The sequence below is a fragment of the Procambarus clarkii genome, chromosome 63, assembly GCF_040958095.1.
Source record: "Procambarus clarkii isolate CNS0578487 chromosome 63, FALCON_Pclarkii_2.0, whole genome shotgun sequence".
In the NCBI taxonomy this organism is placed as follows: domain Eukaryota; kingdom Metazoa; phylum Arthropoda; class Malacostraca; order Decapoda; family Cambaridae; genus Procambarus; species Procambarus clarkii.
In genome coordinates, this window is record NC_091212.1 from 738,684 (window position 1) to 764,767 (window position 26,084).

General features: G+C 39.7%; 2 non-coding genes across 2 annotated transcripts; both read left to right on the plus strand.

Annotated features, from left to right (window-relative positions):
• The first annotated feature begins 7,243 nt into the window (after positions 1-7,243).
• TRNAT-AGU (transfer RNA threonine (anticodon AGU)) lies at positions 7,244-7,316 on the plus strand. The gene has a single exon. It is a non-coding gene; the product is annotated as a tRNA-Thr (tRNA).
• Positions 7,317-22,369: 15,053 nt separating this feature from the next.
• On the plus strand, positions 22,370-22,442 carry TRNAT-AGU (transfer RNA threonine (anticodon AGU)). Its single transcript has one exon. It is a non-coding gene; the product is annotated as a tRNA-Thr (tRNA).
• The last annotated feature ends 3,642 nt before the right edge of the window (positions 22,443-26,084 follow it).

A 26,084-nucleotide genomic window follows, 5' to 3' on the forward strand; every position in this document is an offset into this window, starting at 1 on the left:
GATAAGGGAGTAATAGAGAGTCACCAGGGCAGGGCGTGGTACATAATATCTGATCTTAGAAAGAATGCCCACAGTTTTTGAAACTTTTTTTGATATGTTTAGAATGTGTCCCTGGAAATTCAGCTTGTGGTCAATGAGAATGCCAAGGAATTTGCCATCTAATTTGTTACAAATTTGGGTATTGTTTATTTTGAGATTTATTTGATTAGAGGATTTATTGCCAACCGAATATAGAAAGTTTTGTCAATGTTAAGGGTGAGTTTGTTGGCAGTTAGCCACAGATGGACTTTATTAAGCTCAGTATTTACTGTGGCATTTAGAGCAAGGGGATCAGGACTGGAGTAAATGAAGGTTGTGTCATCAGCAAATAGAATTGGTTTGAGGTGTTGGGAGGCATTTGGAAGGTCATTAATGTAGATGAGAAAGAGGAGAGGGCCAAGTATGCTGCCCTGGGGAACACCAATGTTGATGGGTAGTGTGGGAGAAATTGTATTATTCACAGAAACACATTGGAGCCTGTCAGTAAGGTAGGATTTGAGGTATTGTAGGGAGTGTCCTCTGACACCATAATGATGTAATTTAAGAAGAAGGTTTTGGTGGTTGACAGTATCGAAAGCTTTACGCAGGTCCACAAATAACCCAACAGGGAACTCATTTTGATCAAGAGCTGTATGAATCGAGTTAAGCATACTAATAAGTGCATCGTTAGTGCTTTTTTTGGGCCTGAAGCCATATTGGCAAGGGCTAAGTATATTGAGTTTGGCTAGATATGAGTAAAGCTGCTTATAGATTAGTTTTCAAAAATTTTTGACAAGTTTGGCAGGATTGATATAGGTCTGTAGTTGTTAACATCTGTGAGATCACCACATTTGTGGACAGGCGTTACTCTCGCTTTTTTTAGAATATCTGGAAAGGTTTGGAGTTCAAGTGACTTGTTGAAGAGCAAAGCAATAGCAGGGGCTAAAGATCTGGAGGCTTTTTTGTAGATTAAAGTTGGTATCTCCTCAAGGGCACCAGACTTGGTTTTAAGGGAAAGGATTATCTCATTGACGTCAGTGGAATTAATAGGCTTTAGGTACAGAGACTGTGGATAGTTACCTGTAAGATAGTCCTTAATGTCAGTACTGGAAGATGGAATATCATTAGCAAGGGATGAACCAATGGAAGAGAAGAACCTATTGAACTCAATAGCAGAATCCGAGGCTGAAAGCTGACCATCGTTATTAGACAGGAGTGTTGGTTTGTTAATTATAGACTTCTTTGATCCCAATATTTGTGAAATTGTTCTCCAAGTTTGTTTAATGTTGCTCTTTATTTGGGTAAATTTATCTTCGTAGTATTTAGTTTTGGCTCGTCTAATTATCTTAGATAGCAATAATGAGTAATTCTTTGAGAATTCTTTGGAGACAATTCCTAACCTATACTTCTTCTCAAGGTCATGTTTTTTATTAATAGATTTAAGTATTCCCTTTGTAAGCCAGGGATTGTTAAGCCTTTTGGTTGTGACTTGTTTTGTAAGCATAGGACAGTGGGTATTATAAAGGCTAAGAGTTTTTTGAAGAAAAGATTGAACTGCTAGGTTGATGTCCTCTATGTTACCTAACTCGGACTCCCAGTTGACATTATCAGTAGCAGTTATAAAATTGTCTATAGCAGTTTCATTGTGTACTCTAAAACGTATCTCTCTTGACTCAAGAGGTGGTTTGCTAATGTTAGTTAAGAGAAATGTGGGGTAATGGTCTGTAGTGCTATCGGTGATTATACCTGAAGTAAGCGGAGAGGTTATGTTTGTCCAGATGTGATCTAGAGTCGTGGCAGTGCTATCAGTGATTCTAGTAGGTCTAGTGATTAAGGGTATGAGGAAGCAGGAGTTCATACAGTTGAGGAAGCTAACAGCAGTAGGGTGTTCTGGCTCGCAGAGGTCAATATTAAAGTCCCCTGCAATAATTAGGTGGTTTTTGTTCAGTCTGTTATCAAGTAATAGATTTCTAAGGTTTGAGTTGAATTCGGACACATCAGTGTTAGGAATTCTATAAACTGCACCCACAGACAGGACAGACTCGGCACCCTTGACTCTGAAGCTGGCGAAGATATACTCCCCATAGCAGTCTCTAGTTCTAATTTCTTTTAAGCATGTTAGTTCTTGGTGGTAGTAAAGAGCAGTGCCACCACCTCTCTGAAGTTGACGACAGTTCTGAATTGCTGAGTAGTTAGGCATGTTAAAGAGTTGAGTGGTATCCTCTTTCAAACATGTTTCAGTAAGTATAATAAAAGAGAATTTGTTGTCAATAGCTTCAATCAAGGCACTAACATCATCGAAGTGTTTACCTAGGGATCTAACATTCAAATTGATTACAGAGATATTGTGATTATGAGTTACTACATTGTTTACATCATGTGCTGCAAAATGTCTGCAATTTAGATCATTAAAGTGATTATTGTCATAGATAGTGGATAAGAGATTAAGTTCTCGGTCTATACTTGACTGCATTAAAAAAAGCTGAATGCAGGAAAGACAAGGAAAGAAAGGCAGATTACAAGGTAGAAATAAGCTATAAAATAGGAAAAAAAAAAAAAAATGTACACAATACTGTGCAAAACAACCACAAAAGGGGCTTACAGGGGTACAATGGAGTAAGGGAGTATGGCTAGGCTAGGCAACCTAGGTAATAAATGAGATTAAAGAAAAAACATATAAACATGGACTATACAAAACACAAGATATAGATATACAAAACAAAAATATAAACAAGACTAAGCAATACAAAAACAAATTGATCAAAAATGAAAAATGAGGTAGATTGCTTACAAGTGCTCTCAGGTACACTGTAAGTAACAATAGATAGATAATATATATCAATATAGATAAGAATGTCACGATACAATAAGATGAGCAGTTACAGGAACAGATGAAAGCAAATCTGCTGTAAAATAGAAAGTAATTATAGCAAAACACAACAATATAATAATATAACAATACAATAAGAGCTTACAAAGTATTGAGTCTGCTAAATTAGAGAATAATTATGGCAAAACACAACAATAAATGCAAGTAAACAAAAGAATTGAAACAATTAGAGGTAGAATTAAGGTCACTAGATAGCCATGGAGGATACACAAGTTTGGTGGAGAGAACAAAAAATCAGTAGAGACTGACAAGATGAATGTATAAAAAAATTTGACAAATGATAATTGTAAAGTAAAATAATCTTAAAGATAAAATTTTTTATTAAGCTTAGTTTTAACTTATAATTAGTATGAATTTAATTAAAAGAACTGTATAATATTGTTATGAGACAATGTAACTCTCTCTATCATAGTTTTTTCTTAAACTGTTGTGCAATATTGCAATCAACAATCAATAACAGCCAATCAATAGCCAATTAATGCACAACTACGTTCTACCCACTTCAAGACCCCGAACCAATATGGAAGCAGCAAGAGGAAGTATGGGCCAATAGGCCTTCTGCAGTTACCTCGATTCATATGTTCACTTATCCAATTTGTACCCATTGTTTCGTGTTCTGTCTTGTGTTTGTCACTTCACCCAAAACTTTTGTACCATATCACCTCATCCAATAGAGTATAAATACGAAGAATTTGTGTGTAAATTAAGTCTTTGAAAAGGTAATACGAACTACGAAACGCGTCCAGGCGTCACACAATTAAAAAATGAATTTTGGAGAATTGTTATTTTTATTACCACCGACAGTGAAGAAAAACATAAGAAACATTGAGAAAATTCGGGTTAGAATTATTAATCTTACCTTTTCGGTCATATTCAACAACATATGTTTACAAGAAAGACTGCTACCAATATATAAATATATATATATATATATATATATATATATATATATATATATATATATATATATATATATATATATATATATATATATATATATATTATTAAATATGACCGAAAAAGTAAGATTAATAATTCTAACACGAATTTTCTCAATCTTTCGTACATTACGCTTCACTGTTGGAGGTAAATCAAAAATCAATTCTCCAAAATTCATTTTTATTTCTAGTCTGACGCGACACGGGCGCGTTTCGTAAAACTTATTACATTTTCAAAGACTTTAGTTCACAAATACACAACTGATTAGAACTTACGTATCTCCAATTTTATATCTACATTTGAGTGAGGTGGGAGGGGTGATGTGGCATTAACACAAGACAGAACAAGAGGGGATATTAATAGGGTATTAAAAGTATCAACACAAGACAGAACACAAACAATGGGTATTGAATAGAAGTGTTTGTAGAAAGCCTATTGGTCCATATTTCTTGATGCTTCTATATTGGAGCGGAGTCTTGAGGTGGGTAGAATATAGTTGTGCAATAATTGGCTGTTGATTGCTGGTGTTGACTTCTTGATGTGTATTGCCTCGCAAACGTCAAGCCGCCTGCTATCGCTGTATCTATCGATGATTTCTGTGTTGTTTACTAGGATTTCTCTGGCGATGGTTTGGTTGTGGGAAGAGATTATATGTTCCTTAATGGAGCCCTGTTGCTTATGCATCGTTAAACGCCTAGAAAGAGATGTTGTTGTCTTGCCTATATACTGGGTTTTTTGGAGCTTACAGTCCCCAAGTGGGCATTTGAAGGCATAGACGACGTTAGTCTCTTTTAAAGCGTTCTGTTTTGTGTCTGGAGAGTTTCTCATGAGAAGGCTGGCCGTTTTTCTGGTTTTATAGTAAATCGTCAGTTGTATCCTCTGATTTTTGTCTGTAGGGATAACGTTTCTATTAACAATATCTTTCAGGACCCTTTCCTCCGTTTTATGAGCTGTGGAAAAGAAGTTCCTGTAAAATAGTCTAATAGGGGGTATAGGTGTTGTGTTAGTTGTCTCTTCAGAGGTTGCATGGCTTTTCACTTTCCTTCTTATGATGTCTTCGATGAAACCATTGGAGAAGCCGTTATTGACTAGGACCTGCCTTACCCTACAGAGTTCTTCGTCGACTTGCTTCCATTCTGAGCTGTGGCTGAGAGCACGGTCGACATATGCGTTAACAACACTCCTCTTGTACCTGTCTGGGCAGTCGCTGTTGGCATTTAGGCACATTCCTATGTTTGTTTCCTTAGTGTAGACTGCAGTGTGGAAACCTCCGCCCTTTTCCATGACTGTTACATCTAGAAAGGGCAGCTTCCCATCCTTTTCCATCTTGTAAGTGAAATATTTAATAATATTTAATAATATATGTCTACAGGAAAGACTGCTACCAATATATATATATATATATATATATATATATATATATATATATATATATATATATATATATATATATATATATATATATATATATATATATATATATATATATATATGCGAACAAGCCTGAATGGTCCCCAGGACTATATGCGAATGAAAACTCACACCCCAGAAGTGACTCGAACCCATACTCCCAGAAGCAACGCAACTGGTAACTACAGGGCGCCTTAATCCACTTGACCATCACGGCCGTCAAAAGGAAGTGAAAGCCGAGGCTATATGAGCCACTTCCCCGACGGCAACTCGGATGGTAATCTTGGGCATAGCATTTCACCAAATATATTCACCAAATATATAGCCTCGGCTATCACTTCCTTTTGACGGCCGTGATGGTCAAGTGGATTAAGGCGCCCTGTAGTTACCAGTTGCGTTGCTTCTGGGAGTATGGGTTCGAGTCACTTCTGGGGTGTGAGTTTTCATTCGCATATAGTCCTGGGGACCATTCAGGCTTGTTCGCATTTGTGTTCCTCACGTGTGCCCCAAAGAATGAGGTGATTTGGTGAAATGCTATGCCCAAGATTACCATCCGAGTTGCCGTCGGGGAATTGGCTCATATAGCCTCGGCTATCACTTCCTTTTGACGGCCGTGATGGTCAAGTGGATTAAGGCGCCCTGTAGTTACCAGTTGCGTTGCTTCTGGGAGTATGGGTTCGAGTCACTTCTGGGGTGTGAGTTTTCATTCATATATATATATAAATATTGGGTATACTGGCAGCAGGTTTTCTTTTATGCATGTCTCATTGAATATGTCAGCATATTCCGTATTTACTATTTTCTGATTTAGGGATTCTATCCCTCTTTCATCAGGAACCCTAATGCTCTTGCATCAGGGTTCAGCTGGAAGAGGTGTTCACCAAAAGTCATGTTTTTTTTAGGTGAAGAAAATAATTGAATAACTGAAGAATATATTACACTAATTACAAAATCGCACGACGTTTCGAACCTCCATGGTTCATTCTCAAGTGAAAAGAAATTACAGAACTCGTTAATTTATACCAATACGGGGACAGGTGATAAAACAAGTACAATAAAGGAAAAGTCCAGGGGATAACTAGGGAACTGTTACTTGCGTACAGGCGGACACCGTCCCCAACCACTCCCTGACAGAGCAACAACCGACCTCGGCAGCCACACTCCCGCTACCGTCGGTCGACCAACAATGGACACTGGAGTGCCTGTAATTTACCTAAGAGACCGCCTTGTACGCAATGTAGGGTGGTAAGAGACCCCCTGGAAGTGATTATTTGTGACCCCTGTCAGCGTGTTGCTGAAGCTCTCTGTCAGGGTGTTACAGGAGAGCGGGTGTGGGGTGTTGGGACATCGTGAATATACGGTGTGTGTGGACTGGCCCATGTTGAGGAAGGTGAACTTGCCGGTGATTACCATTGAGCGTGGACGACGTATACTTGAAGATAGTGGACTCACCGGGATTGGGAGAACACTGCAGATATAATAAGTGTCGTTGGTGAAAGCGACACAGCGTACATATCTGCAGTTATACTTCGATAGATAATATATTGGTGAAGGTGTAATTGTGTATTGTTTACCCCCCCCCCCCGGCCCACCCTTTTTCTTTGCACTGTTACTTGCCATCGCCCATTCTTGAGAATTTACTATTGACGTGGAGTAGAATTATAGAAGAAGAGGCTATAAGGCACATATTATGCAGAAAGAACTCAATTACTGGCTTAAGCAGGCCGTAAAATACCCACACACACTCACACATGCACACATACACACACACACAGGTGACGGTGAGTAGGTGAGTACACCTAGGTGAGTAAATAAATGGGTGTCACCTAAAATAGGTGAGTACACACACAGACTTAGGTAATTACACACGCACGCGCGCACACACACACACACACAAACACACACACACACACACACACACACACACACACACACACACACACACACACACACACACACACACACACACACAGACAACCTCGGAGAGCCTCCATAGCTCAGTGGGCAGAGCGCTAGTCTAGTAAACCAGAGGTCGGGAGTTCGAGTCTCCCTGAAGGCAAAGTTGTTAACATTATTAACTAGAATGTGTCGCTTCTTCTTTTGACGGTCTAAGAGGTATTCATCTTTAGGGGCCTCGTGGCTGAGTGGACAGCGCTTGGTCATTATAGTCCTTATATCCCGGGTTAGATTCCTGGCCGAGGCTTTAGCAAATGGGTAGAGTTTCTTTCATCATGATGCGTCTGTTCACCTAGCAGTAAATAGGTACCTGGGAGTAAGGCATCTGCTACGGGCTGCTACCTGAGGATATATATATTTATGAATGCATGTGTGTGTGTGTGTGTAGTCACCTATTTGTACTTACCTATTTGTGCTTGCAGGATCGAGCATTGACTCTTGGATCCCGCCTTTCCAGCCATCGGTTGTTTACAGCAATGACTCCGGTCCCATTTCCCTATCATACCTAATTTTAAAATTATGAATAGAGTTTGCTTGTATTCTGCAGACACAAATAGTAAATACACATACCCAGCGCATACTTCATTGTTTACCTGACATATAACTGATGCGATATACGAGGCTCTGAATAATTCCTTACAAACATTTCTATAGGCAGTTCTTAGGATGGCCAACATAAGAATTCCCTTTAGAAATTGATGCAATGAATCATTCATAATCTTGTATCCCACATATGTCAGACCAGTCCGGGAGTATGCAGCTCCATCGTGGAGTCCATATCTCGTCAAGCACATGGCGAAGTTAGAGAAAGTTCAGATGTATGACATCAGACTTGTTTCAGAACTGAGACGTATGAGTTAGGAGGGAAAGCTACATAAAATTAACATCACGTCTTTGAAAGATACAAGACTATCAAAAAGAGACATGATTAATAAAAAAGGAAAGTGTCTTCGTCTCTCTCTCCCTCCGCGCTCTACGCATCAGCGACCCTCAGTTTCTTGATTCTGATACTGGCTTTATCTACAAATCATTCTCTATCCTTGGTTACCCTTTGAATTTTATCAACTGTGCCTATTCTCAAGGTAAACTAAATTTCTTTCATCCAAAACCAACACTAGTAGCACTGTGCTCTGCTTTCCCTTCATATCTGAACTCAAAACCTTTACCAATACCTTTCGTCCTCTTGACATAAAGCTCGCCTTTCGACAAACTAACTCACTTCGTAGTAATCTAGTTCACACTGCTCCTCCTGCTTCTAATGCTGCTGGTGTCTACCCTATTTCCTTTTCGTCTTGTCCTCTCCAATACCTTGGCGAAACTGGCCGTACACTTAATGACAGACTTAAAGAACACAATAGAAGTGTTAAGTCTGCAGACACAAACAATGCTCTCTTACACACAGAAATCACAATGGCGTGATGCATCAAATGAACAAATCCACAAGGGCCGTGACGAGGATTCGAACCTGCGTCCGAGAGCATCCTGTAACCATGTTTAAGCAGTCGATTAAGTCAGCGTCTGGGATGCTCTCAGACGCAGGCTCGAATCCTCGTCACGGCCCTTGCAGATTTGTTCAATGCTCTCTTCTGTCATGTTAGGGATTCTAATCATCCTATTGATTGGTCTTCCTCCAAAATAATCTTTCCTTCCTCTACTCTTCACAGACGCCGTCTTGTTGAATCGGCTCAAATACACAATGTACCCAACATGAACTTGAGTCCTGGCCTTGTTTGTGTTAACTCTTCCCTTTCGAAATATATACTCAAATGCTCTAAACTTTCTAATAAACGTGACTTAACATAATCTTGCCCTTCCCTTTATATCTCTTTCTCTTTCCTTTTTTCTTTTTCTTTCCCCTTATTTTCTCTAACGAGCCCTTGCTTATTCCTATTACTATAGGAATAAGTGATGGGGTGCATCTATCGAGAGCTGGGGTTGTTGCTGTTGCGAACTCGTTGGAAGAAGTGGTTAGAGGTGTTTGTTTGGGTTTAAACTGTTAGTAGATAGAGGTATGGGAATTGAGGTATGGGAAGATGTCACGTCTGTGACGGGAAAAAACATTTTTTCTTTTTTTTTAAACTTTTTTCATGTGAGGGAAATCTGTGAAACCTCTTTACCGATTTCTTTAAAATTTTGACACAACGTTGCATTCAAATAGGCGAGTGTTTTTATATACCTAGTATATACATGCCTCACCTGTGACAGGAAATAAAATGTTTATTACAAACAGCTCCATCTGTTGGACGTAAGAGCAAAACACTGTAATCTCCAAAAGTTCTTCACTGATTGCCATGAAATTTTGACATAACGTTTCATTTGAATACGCACGTGGTTTATACCGACTATATAGACGCCACACCTGTGACAGGTAAAAACTTTTTTTTTTTAAACAGCTTAATCTTTTGCACGTAATAGCAACACACACCATACTAAATATGTTACGATTCCATTTCAATGTTTCTGAATTCATTGATAAATTTAATTTTAATAGATTTCGATTTATTTTCATATTGATTTAAATATTTTGTTTCACATTGCGGTTGAATTGAGCTGTGTTGTGTACCATACCATTTGTTTCATGACTATAGTTTATTTTTCATTTTTTTAATTGTTTTTCATTTCGTTTTTTAATACACTTTCCTGGATTTTCGACTTGGACTTACGGGCGGTTTCCCTAACCGCTTGTTGGATCACGACGTAAATTTAAGGACAGTGTTATATTGGGTATTTACTACTCGATCGACTTGGGGTTTGTATGAATATGTTTACCATTAAATTTTTGTTTTCTCTAATAGGCACAGTGCCTATTTGAGAAAACGGCAATGTATTGTAACTTAGAGGAGAGACTATTGAATTGGTGTCACAACGAGGGTAATCGCGCACTCCACACACTCTTGTGTTGGCCGCGATCATGATTCTACATTTATATGCATATGTCTGTGTAGAGAATTTTATTCCGAACACTATACAAACAAAAAAAACGGAGTGAATCAAGCATAAACTTGAAAAAACATGAGCAAAGAAAAACGTTTTACGCTCACGGGTACAAACACGCGTAAGATTTTATTCGCCGCAAATTTATTTGACGCTCGGTTGACCAATTCTACCCATGTTCTTATAGAACTTTCTATTGCGAACACATTGCTATAAAAATGAAATACGTAACTCGAGAAATAATGTCATGACAGTGAAATAAGTATAAACTTTCAAAGCTCTGCATCACAACAGTGTCGACGCTGCTGAAATCACGGCTAACGCTTCGCCCAGTTCCCACACTCGTGCGGAACATAATTAGACATTGATAAGCATATGTCTGGGTAGGGAATTTTATTGCGAGCTCAGTGATATCAAAATAAGCGCTGTAGGATGAATGTGAGGCTGGCAACAAACGAAAGAGTATGAATATTTGCTTCCTGTTTGGGTGTCACGGCGAGTCATCTTCGTGTTTATTTATTTCGTGGTGGGATAGCAAATGGTTGGGTGACATTTTATGCATATGATCTTGTAGAGAGAGAATTTTATTGCCAACGCATTGATACCAAAATGAAAAACGTAGCTCGAGAATTGATGTTAGGAGCGTGAAAAGATGATAAACTTTTTTGTGTTCACGCTTGAGCGCCCAGAACGCCGCGCTCACAACCCACTTTTTTTTTTCAGGGAGTGCCGCGAACAGTAAAGTGTTAACTCTTTTTCTTATGTTTTAGTGATGGGAACATCAGACTATTTGGGAATACATTGAATGAAATGGATAGCTTTATCATTTCATAAGTAAAAAAAATAGAAAAATATTGAAATTCAGGAAAACTTGGCTTATTAGGCAAATCGGGCATTGCATATTAGGCCAAGAACAACATTCTGGCTACTTGGTACATATATATATATATATATATATATATATATATATATATATATATATATATATATATATATATATATATATATATATATATATATATATATATATATATGTCGTACCAAGTAGCCAGAACGCACTTCTCACCCTACTATGCAAGGCCCGATTTGCCTAATAAGCCAAGTTTTCCTGAATTAATATATTTTCTCTAATATTTTTCTTATGAAATGATAAAGCTACCTATTTCATTATGTATGAGGTCAATTTTATATTATTGGAGTTAAAATTAATGTAGATATATGACCGAACCTAACCAACCCTACCTAACCTAACCTATCTTTAACGGTTAGGTTAGGTTAGGTAGCCGAAAAAGTTAGGTTAGGTTAAGTTATGTATGTTAGGTAGTCGAAAAACAATTCATGAAAACTTGGCTTATTAGGCAAATCGGGCCTTGCATAGTAGGCTGAGAAGTGCGTTCTGGCTACTAGGTACGACATATATATATATATATATATATATATATATATATATATATATATATATATATATATATATATATATATATATATATATATATATATATATATATATATATATATATATGTCGTACCTAATAGCCAGAACGCACTTCTCAGCCTACTATTCAAGGCCCGATTTGCCTAATAAGCCAAGTTTTCATGAATTAATGTTTTTTCGTCTACCTAACCTACCTAACCTAACCTAACCTAGCTTTTTTGGGCTACCTAACCTAACCTTACCTATAAATATAGGTTAGGTTAGGTTAGGTAGGGTTGGTTAGGTTCGGTCATATATCTACGTTAATTTTAACTCCAATAAAATAAAATTGACCTCATACATAGAGAAAAGGGTTGCTTTATCATTTCATAAGAAAAAAATTATAGTAAATATATTAATTCAGGAAAACTTGGCTTATTAGGCAAATCGGGCCTTGAATAGTAGGCTGAGAAGTGAGTTCTGGCTACTAGGTACGACATATATATATATATATATATATATATATATATATATATATGTCGTACCTAGTAGCCAGAATGCACTTCTCAGCCTACTATGCAAGGCCCGATTTGCCTAATAAGCCAAGTTTTCATGAATTAATTGTTTTTCGACAACCTAACCTACTTAACCTAACCTAACCTAACTTTTTCGGCCACCTAACCTAACCTAACCTATTAAGATAGGTTAGGTTAGGTTAGGTAGGGTTGGTTAGGTTCGGTCATATATCTACGTTAATTTTAACTCCAATTAAAAAAAATTGACCTCATACATAATGAAATGGGTAGCTTTATCATTTCATAAGAAAAAAATTAGAGAAAATATATTAATTCAGGAAAACTTGGCTTATTAGGCAAATCGGGCCTAGCATAGTAGGCTGAGAAGTGCGTTCTGGCTACTAGGTACGACATATATATATATATATATATATATATATATATATATATATATATATATATATATATATATACATATGTCGTACCTAGTAGCCAGAACGCACTTCTCAGCCTACTATGCAAGGCCCGATTTGCCTATTAAGCCAAGTTTTCTTGAACTAATTGTTTTTCGACTACCTAACCTACCTAACCTAACCTAACTTAACTTTTTCGGCTACCTAACCTAACATAATCTATAAAGATAGGTTAGGTTAGGTTAGGTAGGGTTGGTTAGGTTCGGTCATATATCTACGTTAATTTTAACTTCAATAAAAAAAAAAATTGACCTCATACATAATGAAATGGGTAGCTTTATCATTTCATAAGAAAAAATTTAGAGAAAATATATTAATTCAGGAAAACTTGGCTTATTAGGCAAATCGGGCCTTGCATAGTAGGCTGAGAAGTGCGTTCTGGCTACTAGGTATGACATATATATATATATATATATATATATATATATATATATATATATATATATATATATATATATATATATATATATATATATATATATATATATGTCGTACCTAGTAGCCAGAACGCACTTCTCAGCCTACTATGCAAGGCCCGATTTGCCTAATAAGCCAAGTTTTCATGAATTAATTGTGAATATATGAATATATATATATATATATATATATATATATATATATATATATATATATATATATATATATATATATATATATATATATATATATATATATATATATATATATATATATATATATATATGTCGTACCTAATAGCCAGAACGCACTTCTCAGCCTACTATGCAAGGCGCGATTTGCCTAATAAGCCAAGTTTTCATGAATTAATTGTTTTTCGACTACCTAACCTACCTAACCTAACCTAACCTAACTTTTTTGGCTACCTAACCTAACCTAACCTATAAAGATAGGTTAGGTTAGGTTAGGTAGGGTTGGTTAGGTTCGGTCATATATCTACGTTAATTTTAACTCCAATAAAAAAAATTGACCTCATACATAATGAAATGGGTAGCTTTATCATTTTGTAAGAAAAAAATTAGAGAAAATATATTATTTCAGGAAAACTTGGCTTATTAGGCAAATTAGGCCTTGCATAGTAGGCTGAAAAGTGCGTTCTGGCTACTAGGTACGACATATATATATATATATATATATATATATATATATATATATATATATATATATATATATATATATATATATATATATATGTCGTACCTAGTAGCCAGAACGCACTTCTCAGCCTACTATGCAAGGCCCGATCACCTCATTTTGTCCGGTCGTGATGGTCAAGTGGATTAAGGCGTCTTGTACATACCAGTTGCATTGCTTCTGGGAGTATGGGTTCGAGTCACTTCTGGGGTGTGAGTTTTCAGTTGCATATTGTCCTGGGGACCATTCAGGCTTGTTCGCATTTGTGTTCCTCACGTGTGCCCCAAAGAATGAGGTGATTTGGTAAAATGCTATGCCCAAGATTACTATCCGAGTGCCGGCGGTGGGGTGGTTCAAATAGCCTCGGCTATCACCTCATTTTGTCCGGTCGTGATGGTCAAGTGGATTAAGGCGTCTTGTACATACCAGTTGCGTTGCTTCTGGGAGTATGGGTTCGAGTCACATCTGGGGTGTGAGTTTTCAGTTGCATATTGTCCTGGGGACCATTCAGGCTTGTTCGCATTTGTGTTCCTCACGTGTGCCCCAAAGAATGAGGTGATTTGGTAAAATGCTATGCCCAAGATTACTATCCGAGTGCCGGCAGTGGGGTGGTTCAAATAGCCTCGGCTATCACCTCATTTTGTCCGGTCGTGATGGTCAAGTGGATTAAGGCGTCTTGTACATACCAGTTGCGTTGCTTCTGGGAGTATGGGTTCGAGTCACTTCTGGGGTGTGAGTTTTCAGTTGCATATTGTCCTGGGGACCATTCAGGCTTGTTCGCATTTGTGTTCCTCACGTGTGCCCCAAAGAATGAGGTGATTTGGTAAAATGCTATGCCCAAGATTACTATCCGAGTGCCGGCGGTGGGGTGGTTCAAATAGCCTCGGCTATCACCTCATTTTGTCCGGTCGTGATGGTCAAGTGGATTAAGGCGTCTTGTACATACCAGTTGCGTTGCTTCTGGGAGTATGGGTTCGAGTCACTTCTGGGGTGTGAGTTTTCAGTTGCATATTGTCCTGGGGACCATTCAGGCTTGTTCGCATTTGTGTTCCTCATGTGTGCCCCAAAGAATGAGGTGATTTGGTAAAATGCTATGCCCAAGATTACTATCCGAGTGCCGGCGGTGGGTGGTTCAAATAGCCTCGGCTATCACCTCATTTTGTCCGGTCGTGATGGTCAAGTGGATTAAGGCGTCTTGTACATACCAGTTGCGTTGCTTCTGGGAGTATGGGTTCGAGTCACTTCTGGGGTGTGAGTTTTCAGTTGCATATTGTCTTGGGGACCATTCAGGCTTGTTCGCATATATATATATATATATATATATATATTAGTATATTTTGGTAGCAGTCTTTCCTGTAGACATATATTATTAAATATGACCGAAAAAGTAAGATTAATAATTCTAACACGAATTTTCTCAATCTATCGTACATTACGCTTCACTGTTGGAGGTAAATCAAAAATCACTTCTCCAAAATTCATTTTTATTTCTAGTCTGACGCGACACGGGCGCGTTTCGTAAAACTTATTACATTTTCAAAGACTTCACAAATACACAACTGATTAGAACTTACGTATCTCTGTTTTTATATCTACATTTGAGTGAGGTGGGAGGGGTGATGTGGCATTAACACAAGACAGAACAAAAGGGGATATTAATAGGGTATTAAAAGTATCAACACAAGACAGAACAGAAACAATGGGTATTGAATAGAAGTGTTTGTAGAAAGCCTATTGGTCCATATTTCTTGATGCTTCTATATTGGAGCGGAGTCTTGAGGTGGGTAGAATATAGTTGTGCAATAATTGGCTGTTGATTGCTGGTGTTGACTTCTTGATATGTAGTGCCTCGCAAACGTCAAGCCGCCTGCTATCGCTGTATCTATCGATGATTTCTGTGTTGTTTACTAGGATTTCTCTGGCGATGGTTTGGTTGTGGGAAGAGATTATATGTTCCTTAATGGAGCCCTGTTGCTTATGCATCGTTAAACGCCTAGAAAGAGATGTTGTTGTCTTGACTATATACTGGGTTTTTTGGAGCTTACAGTCCCCAAGTGGGCATTTGAAGGCATAGACGACGTTAGTCTCTTTTAAAGCGTTCTGTTTTGTGTCTGGAGAGTTTCTCATGAGTAGGCTGGCCGTTTTTCTGGTTTTATAGTAAATCGTCAGTTGTATCCTCTGATTTTTGTCTGTAGGGATAACGTTTCTATTAACAATATCTTTCAGGACCCTTTCCTCCGTTTTATGAGCTGTGGAAAAGAAGTTCCTGTAAAATAGTCTAATAGGGGGTATAGGTGTTGTGTTAGTTGTCTCTTCAGAGGTTGCATGGCTTTTCACTTTCCTTCTTATGATGTCTTCGATGAAACCATTGGAGAAGCCATTATTGACTAGGACCTGCCTTACCCTACAGAGTTCTTCGTCGACTTGCTTCCATTCTGAGCTGTGGCTGAGAGCACGGTCGACGTATGCGTTAACAACACTCCTCTTGTACCTGTCAGGGCAGTCGCTTTTGGCATTTAGGCACATTCCTATGTTTGTTTCCTTAGTGTAGACTGCAGTGTGGAAACCTCCGCCCTTTTCCATGACTGTTACATCTAGAAAAGGCAGCTTCCCATCCTTTTCCGTCTCGTAAGTGAAACGCAGCACGGAACTCTGCTCAAATGCCTCCTTCAGCTCCTGCAGATGTCTGACATCAGGCACCTGTGTAAAAATGTCGTCAACATACCTGCAGTATATGGCCGGTTTCAAGTTCATGTCGACTAAGACTTTTTGCTCGATGGTACCCATGTAGAAGTTTGCAAACAGGACACCTAGGGGAGAACCCATGGCGACCCCATCTACTTGCTTATACATGTGCCCATCCGGGCTCAAGAAGGGTGCCTCTTTAGTACAAGCTTGGAGTAGTTTCCTCAGAATACTTTCTGGCATGTCAAGAGGAGTACAGGCTGGATCACGATACACTCTGTCGGCTATCATTCCGATTGTCTCGTCCACAGGTACGTTGGTAAACAGCGATTCTACGTCCAACGAGGCTCTTATCCCTGTGGCCCGTGTGCCCCGCAGTAAGTCCACAAATTCCTTTGGAGACTTCAGGCTGAAGGCGCAAGGAACATAAGGAGTCAGCAGGCCATTGAGTCGCTTCGCCAGTCTGTACGTGGGTGTGGGTATCTGGCTAATGATTGGCCGAAGTGGGTTTCCAGGCTTGTGCGTCTTGACATTTCCATACACATATCCAGGTTTATATTCCCCAATGATCTTTGGCAGGTGGAGTCCGGATTTCTTGGCGTTCACAGTTTCGATCAGTTTGTTGACCTTTGCTTTTAATTCGGCTGTAGTGTCCTACGTTACCCTTTGGAACTTAGTTTGGTCAGAGAGTATGATGTTCATTTTCGCCAGATATTCGTCTTTTTTAAGAATGACATATATTGGCGACTTGTCACCTCTCCTGACAACTATCTCCTTGTTCTCACGAAGGCTTTTAGCTGCCGCTTTAAGCTCGGGGACAGTATGGTGCTTCTGTAGTTGCCTCGATTCTTTCCTCCTTCTGCAATAAGTTCTGCTTGTAAGGTATCTTTGGTAGTGACCTTCTTTTGTGTCTCGAGGTCGAATATGTCGTCCAACAGAATTTCCAACTCTACTTTCCGGGCCATTTCACTCGGTCTGGACATAACATGACAGTTTATGCCCAGATTTAGGAGAGTGACTTGGTCCTCAGTGAGGTTAATTCCTGCAAGGTTCAGGAAGCCATCTCTTGGTCGTGGAATTGCCATAGGTCCTCCATATAATGTTGTTAGTTTCTTGATAATCCTTGTTTCTGTGCTGAGGTGATGTTGGTCTGTGAGACCAGACATCACAACATCGACCATAGTATCCGTACCCGCATTGAACAACACCTCGACATCCTCACAGACCAACATCACCTCAGCACTGAAACAAGGATTATCAAGAAACTAACAACATTATATGGAGGACCTATGGCAATTCCACGACCAAGAGATGGCTTCCTGAACCTTGCAGGAATTAACCTCACTGAGGACCAAGTCACTCTCCTAAATCTGGGCATAAACTGTCATGTTATGTCCAGACCGAGTGAAATGGCCCGGAAAGTAGAGTTGGAAATTCTGTTGGACGACATATTCGACCTCGAGACACAAAAGAAGGTCACTACCAAAGATACCTTACAAGCAGAACTTATTGCAGAAGGAGGAAAGAATCGAGGCAACTACAGAAGCACCATACTGTCCCCCGAGCTTAAAGCGGCAGCTAAAAGCCTTCGTGAGAACAAGGAGATAGTTGTCAGGAGAGGTGACAAGTCGCCAATATATGTCATTCTTAAAAAAGACGAATATCTGGCGAAAATGAACATCATACTCTCTGACCAAACTAAGTTCCAAAGGGTAACGAAGGACACTACAGCCGAATTAAAAGCAAAGGTCAACAAACTGATCGAAACTGTGAACGCCAAGAAATCCGGACTCCACCTGCCAAAGATCATTGGGGAATATAAACCTGGATATGCGTATGGAAATGTCAAAACGCACAAGCCTGGAAACCCACTTCGGTCAATCATTAGCCAGATACCCACACCCACGTACAGACTGGCGAAGCGACTCAATGGCCTGCTGACTCCTTATGTTCCTTGCGCCTTCAGCCTGAAGTCTCCAAAGGAATTTGTGGACTTACTGCGGGGCACACGGGCCACAGGGATAAGAGCCTCGTTGGACGTAGAATCGCTGTTTACTAACGTACCTGTGGACGAGACAATCGGAATGATAGCCGACAGAGTGTATCGTGATCCAGCCTGTACTCCTCTTGACATGCCAGAAAGTATTCTGAGGAAACTACTCCAAGCTTGTACTAAAGAGGCACCCGTCTTGAGCCCGGATGGGCACATGTATAAGCAAGTAGATGGGGTCGCCATGGGTTCTCCCCTAGGTGTCCTGTTTGCAAACTTCTACATGGGTACCATCGAGCAAAAAGTCTTAGTCGACATGAACTTGAAACCGGCCATATACTGCAGGTATGTTGACGACATTTTTACACAGGTGCCTGATGTCAGACATCTGCAGGAGCTGAAGGAGGCATTTGAGCAGAGTTCCGTGCTGCGTTTCACTTACGAGATGGAAAAGGATGGGAAGCTGCCTTTTCTAGATGTAACAGTCATGGAAAAGGGCGGAGGTTTCCACACTGCAGTCTACACTAAGGAAACAAACATAGGAATGTGCCTAAATGCCAACAGCGACTGCCCTGACAGGTACAAGAGGAGTGTTGTTAACGCATACGTCGACCGTGCTCTCAGCCACAGCTCAGAATGGAAGCAAGTCGACGAAGAACTCTGTAGGGTAAGGCAGGTCCTAGTCAATAATGGCTTCTCCAATGGTTTCATCGAAGACATCATAAGAAGGAAAGTGAAAAGCCATGCAACCTCTGAAGAGACAACTAACACAACACCTATACCCCCTATTAGACTATTTTACAGGAACTTCTTTTCCACAGCTCATAAAACGGAGGAAAGGGTCCTGAAAGATATTGTTAATAGAAACGTTATCCCTACAGACAAAAATCAGAGGATACAACTGACGATTTACTATAAAACCAGAAAAACGGCCAGCCTACTCATGAGAAACTCTCCAGACACAAAACAGAACGCTTTAAAAGAGACTAACGTCGTCTATGCCTTCAAATGCCCACTTGGGGACTGTAAGCTCCAAAAAACCCAGTATATAGGCAAGACAACAACATCTCTTTCTAGACGTTTAACGATGCATAAGCAACAGGGCTCCATTAAGGAACATATAATCTCTTCCCATAACCAAACCATCGCCAGAGAAATCCTAGTAAACAACACAGAAATCATCGATAGATACAGCGATAGCAGGCGGCTTGACGTTTGCGAGGCACTACACATCAAGAAGTCAACACCAGCAATCAACAGCCAATTATTGCACAACTATATTCTACCCACCTCAAGACTCCGCTCCAATATAGAAGCATCAAGAAATATGGACCAATAGGCTTTCTACAAACACTTCTATTCAATACCCATTGTTTCTGTTCTGTCTTGTGTTGATACTTTTAATACCCTATTAATATCCCCTTTTGTTCTGTCTTGTGTTAATGCCACATCACCCCTCCCACCTCACTCAAATGTAGATATAAAAACAGAGATACGTAAGTTCTAATCAGTTGTGTATTTGTGAAGTCTTTGAAAATGTAATAAGTTTTACGAAACGCGCCCGTGTCGCGTCAGACTAGAAATAAAAATGAATTTTGGAGAAGTGATTTTTGATTTACCTCCAACAGTGAAGCGTAATGTACGAAAGATTGAGAAAATTCGTGTTAGAATTATTAATCTTACTTTTTCGGTCATATTTAATAATATATATATATATATATATATATATATATATATATATATATATATATATATATATATATATATATTATATATATATATATATATATATATATATATATATATATATATATATATATATATATATATATATATATATATATTGGTGTATACTGGCAGCAGGTTTTCTTTTATGCATGTCTCATTGAATATGTCAGCATATTCCGTATTTACTATTTTCTGATTTAGGGATTCTATCCCTCTTACATCAGGAACCCTAATGCTCTTGCATCAGGGTTCAGCTGGAAGAGGTGTTCACCAAAAGTCATGTTTTTTTTAGGTGAAGAAAATAATTGAATAACTGAAGAATATATTACACTAATTACAAAATCGCACGACGTTTCGAACCTCCATGGTTCATTCTCAAGTGAAAAGAAATTACAGAACTCGTTAATTTATACCAATACGGGGACAGGTGATAAAACAAGTACAATAAAGGAAAAGTCCAGGGGATAACTAGGGAACTGTTACTTGCGTACAGGCGGACACCGTCCCCAACCACTCCCTGACAGAGCAACAACCGACCTCGGCAGCCACACTCCCGCTACCGTCGGTCGACCAACAATGGACACTGGAGTGCCTGTAATTTACCTAAGAGACCGCCTTGTACGCAATGTAGGGTGGTAAGAGACCCCCTGGAAGTGATTATTTGTGACCCCTGTCAGCGTGTTGCTGAAGCTCTCTGTCAGGGTGTTACAGGAGAGCGGGTGTGGGGTGTTGGGACATCGTGAATATACGGTGTGTGTGGACTGGCCCATGTTGAGGAAGGTGAACTTGCCGGTGATTACCATTGAGCGTGGACGACGTATACTTGAAGATAGTGGACTCACCGGGATTGGGAGAACACTGCAGATATAATAAGTGTCGTTGGTGAAAGCGACACAGCGTACATATCTGCAGTTATACTTCGATAGATAATATATTGGTGAAGGTGTAATTGTGTATTGTTTACCAAAGGCCCACCCTTATTCTTTGCACTGTTACTTGCCATCGCCCATTCTTGAGAATTTACTATTGACGTGGAGTAGAATTATAGAAGAAGAGGCTATAAGGCACATATTATGCAGAAAGAACTCAATTACTGGCTTAAGCAGGCCGTAAAATACCCACACACACTCACACACGCACACATACACACACACACAGGTGACGGTTAGTAGGTGAGTACACCTAGGTGAGTAAATAAATGGGTGTCACCTAAAATAGGTGAGTACACACACAGACTTAGGTAATTACACACGCACGCGCGCGCACACACACACACACGCACACACACACACACACACACACACACACACACACACACACACACACACACACACACACACACACACACACACACACACACACACAAAGTTCTTTCTAATGAGCCACAGAGATATTAGAAATAACTTTTTTAGTGTCAGTGTGGTTGATAAATGGAATGCATTAGGAAGTGATGTGGTGGAGGCTGACTCCATACTCAGTTTCAAGTGTAGATATGATAGAGCCCAATAGGCTCAGGAATCTGTACACCAGTTGATTGACAGTTGAGAGGCGGAACCAAAGAGCCAGAGCTCAACCCCCGCAAGCACAATTAGGTGAGTACACACACTCACACACATATATGTATACATACACACACACACATCCTTCCGTAAGCGGGATCCAAAAGTCAATGCTAGATCCTGCAGACACAAATTGGCGAGTACACACACAGACTTAGGTAATTACACACGCACACACACACACACACACATGTATACATACATACACACACACACACACACACACACACATGTATACATACATACACACACACACACACACACACACACACACACACACACACACACACACACACACGTATACACACACACACGTATACACACACACACACACACACACACACACACACACACAGGGGCCTCGTAGCCTGGTGGATAGCGCGCAGGATTCGTAATTCTGTGGCGCGGGTTCGATTCCCGCACGAGGCAGAAACAAATGGGCAAAGTTTCTTTCACCCTGAATGCCCCTGTTACCTAGCAGTAAATAGGTACCTGGGAGTTAGTCAGCTGTCACGGGCTGCTTCCTTGTGTGTGTGTGTGTGGTGTGGAAAAAAAAAAAAAAATAGTTAGTAAACAGTTCATTGACAGTTGAGAGGCGGGCCGAAAGAGCAAAGCTCAACCCCCGTAAAAACACAACTAGTAAACACACACACACACACACACACACACACACACACACACACACACACACACACACACACACACACACACACACACACACACACACACACACAGACAACCTCGGAGAGCCTCCATAGCTCAGTGGGCAGAGCGCTAGTCTAGTAAACCAGAGGTCGGGAGTTCGAGTCTCCCTGAAGGCAAAGTTGTTAACATTATTAACTAGAATGTGTCGCTTCTTCTTTTGACGGTCTAAGAGGTATTCATCTTTAGGGGCCTCGTGGCTGAGTGGACAGCGCTTGGTCATTATAGTCCTAATATCCCGGGTTAGATTCCTGGCCGAGGCAGTAGCAAATGGGTAGAGTTTCTTTCATCATGATGCGTCTGTTCACCTAGCAGTAAATAGGTACCTGGGAGTAAGGCATCTGCTACGGGCTGCTACCTGAGGATATATATATTTATGAATGTATGTGTGTGTGTGTGTAGTCACCTATTTGTACTTACCTATTTGTGCTTGCAGGATCGAGCATTGACTCTTGGATCACGCCTTTCCAGCCATCGGTTGTTTACAGCAATGACTCCGGTCCCATTTCCCTATCATACCTAATTTTAAAATTATGAATAGAGTTTGCTTGTATTCTGCTGACACAAATAGTAAATACACATACCCAGCGCATACTTCATTGTTTACCTGACATATAACTGATGCGATATACGAGGCTCTGAATAATTCCTTACAAACATTTCTATAGGCAGTTCTTAGGATGGCCAACATAAGAATTCCCTTTAGAAATTGATGCAATGAATCATTCATAATCTTGTATCCCACATATGTCAGACCAGTCCGGGAGTATGCAGCTCCATCGTGGAGTCCATATCTCGTCAAGCACATGGCGAAGTTAGAGAAAGTTCAGATGTATGACATCAGACTTGTTTCAGAACTGAGACGTATGAGTTAGGAGGGAAAGCTACATAAAATTAACATCACGTCTTTGAAAGATACAAGACTATCAAAAAGAGACATGATTAATAAAAAAGGAAAGTGTCTTCGTCTCTCTCTCCCTCCGCGCTCTACGCATCAGCGACCCTCAGTTTCTTGATTCTGATACTGGCTTTATCTACAAATCATTCTCTATCCTTGGTTACCCTTTGCATTTTATCAACTGTGCCTATTCTCAAGGTAAACTAAATTTCTTTCATCCTAAACCAACACTAGTAGCACTGTGCTCTGCTTTCCCTTCATATCTGAACTCAAAACCTTTACCAATACCTTTCGTCCTCTTGACATAAAGCTCGCCTTTCGACAAACTAACTCACTTCGTAGTAATCTAGTTCACACTGCTCCTCCTGCTTCTAATGCTGCTGGTGTCTACCCTATTTCCTTTTCGTCTTGTCCTCTCCAATACTTTGGCGAAACTGGCCGTACACTTAATGACAGACTTAAAGAACACAATAGAAGTGTTAAGTCTGCAGACACAAACAATGCTCTCTTACACACAGAAATCACAATGGCGTGATGCATCAAATGAACAAATCCACATGGGCCGTGACGAGGATTCGAACCTGCGTCCGAGAGCATCCTGTAACCATGTTTAAGCAGTCGATTAAGTCAGCGTCTGGGATGCTCTCAGACGCAGGCTCGAATCCTCGTCACGGCCCTTGCGGATTTGTTCAATGCTCTCTTCTGTCATGTTAGGGATTCTAATCATCCTATTGATTGGTCTTCCTCCAAAATAATCTTTCCTTCCTCTACTCTTCACAGACGCCGTCTTGTTGAATCGGCTCAAATACACAATGTACCCAACATGAACTTGAGTCCTGGCCTTGTTTGTGTTAACTCTTCCCTTTCGAAATATATACTCAAATGCTCTAAACTTTCTAATAAACGTGACTTAACATAATCTTGCCCTTCCCTTTATCTCTCTTTCTCTTTCCTTTTTTCTTTTTCTTTCCCCTTATTTTCTCTGACGAGCCCTTGCTTATTCCTATTACTATCCCCTTCTTATTGGGTGGTTATTAATAGGAGCTGCCTCGTATGGGCCAATAGACCTTCTGCAGTTACCTTCGTTCTTATGTTCTTATTCCTATTACTATCCTTTTATTACACCTTACCTTTTGTGCCTTTTGCCTTGCTTTTTCTTCCTCTAAGATTTTCTTCTCCTCTCCTCTCTCTTGCCTATTTATTGCCTCGCCTCCTTCCCTTATCATATATACTCAAATGCTCTAATCTTTTTAACAAACGTGAGCTAACATAAGCTTACCCTTCCATTTATCTTTCTTTCTCTTTCCTTTTCTTTCTCTCTTCTCTCTCTTTTCTGTTCATTGTTTTCTCTTACGTTCCCTTGCTATCCTCTTCTTATTCCTATTACTATCCCTTTCTCATTTGGTGGTTATAATAGGAGCTGCCTCGTATGGGCCAATGAGCCTTCTGCAGTTCTTATTCCTACTACTATTCCCTCTACTACACCTTAACGTTCGTACCTTTTGCCTTGCTCATCACCTCTCTCTTGCCTATTTATAGCCTGTATCAACTTCATCACACAGGCTCACCATAGCCCGTGCTTCTTGCCCCGCTCCTGTGCCAGGTAAGTTACGGGCTCACCATAGCCCGTGGTACTTGGAACTCGTTCCGAGTACCTGAATCTATAACAACAACATTCCCTTATCACCACGGGAGACATCTCCCGTCACGCAGGGTGCAGTCGCACCTCCACAGATCTCCAGTATTAGCTAATGATACTGATAATGGCTCAAAAGGGCCACCACTTACGGGTTATTCATGCCCGTGCCACCTTTTGGGTGGCTTAATCTTCATAAATCAATCAATCCCTTATCACAATCGACTTGAGAATGGTCCAGGAGGGACCAAAATGCCGTCGTCCCTTTACTTTCTAGTGTGTGGTTTGGTCAACATATTTCAGCCACGTTATTGTGACTCCTCGTCTGCATAGAGTTCTTAATTGTTGTCATAATGGTCATATGAAGAGTGAAAAATATAAATAAATCAAAAAATTATTTTTAAAATTACAATGTTAGAATAAGATCCAAAATGAGTGGATTAGTTTAGAATAATATTTATATAGAAATGAATGCCATTGAAAAGACAAAATATTTAGCTGAATTTACCACAAACAATAGTAAAATTTACACTCTAGTGGCCTCGACAAGGACAGGAAGCTGGTTGCTTGTCCAAGGTCCCCCTTTTGCCCTGCTGATTTTTTCAATCTGGGTGATAAAGCTCAACAGAGTTTTGACATTTACGGCTTCGGCGGGTAGGTAGTTCCATGGGTTTATGACACTGTGGGCCTCAATAGCATCTACATCTACTATTTTCAGTTCTATAAATGCTACTAAATGCTAATGCTACTATATAGTATAGGCTACTATAACAGCATCAGCTCTTTTCAGTTCTACGTTCTGGCTTGTTGAGCTTGAAACTGGTGTTCCGTGTTTGTGTTACATCTGGCCTGAAGTTGTCTGTCTGTGGGAACCGACCTGTGAGATTTATATTTATTTAATTTATATGAATTTATATTTACGTTAATTTATATACTTCGATAGCAATTTGTATAATGATTAGTGGACTGTATTTCTGTAATAATCTCATAATCTCACAAATCGATCCTCTACACATTAGGGGGGTTTATATTAATTAAATATATATGCAGCCAATCAAACTACAGTAATAGACTACATACATTGAAGAGGTTCCTTATCTTATAGTACAGCAGGTTAGTCCACCAGGTATAACTAGGGTGTAGACACCAAATTATCCTCTTTGAGGTAGCTTCCATCACCCAGTAACTGGTGCACAAAGTCTTGCTTCCTCGTCTTGACCTGTCAAA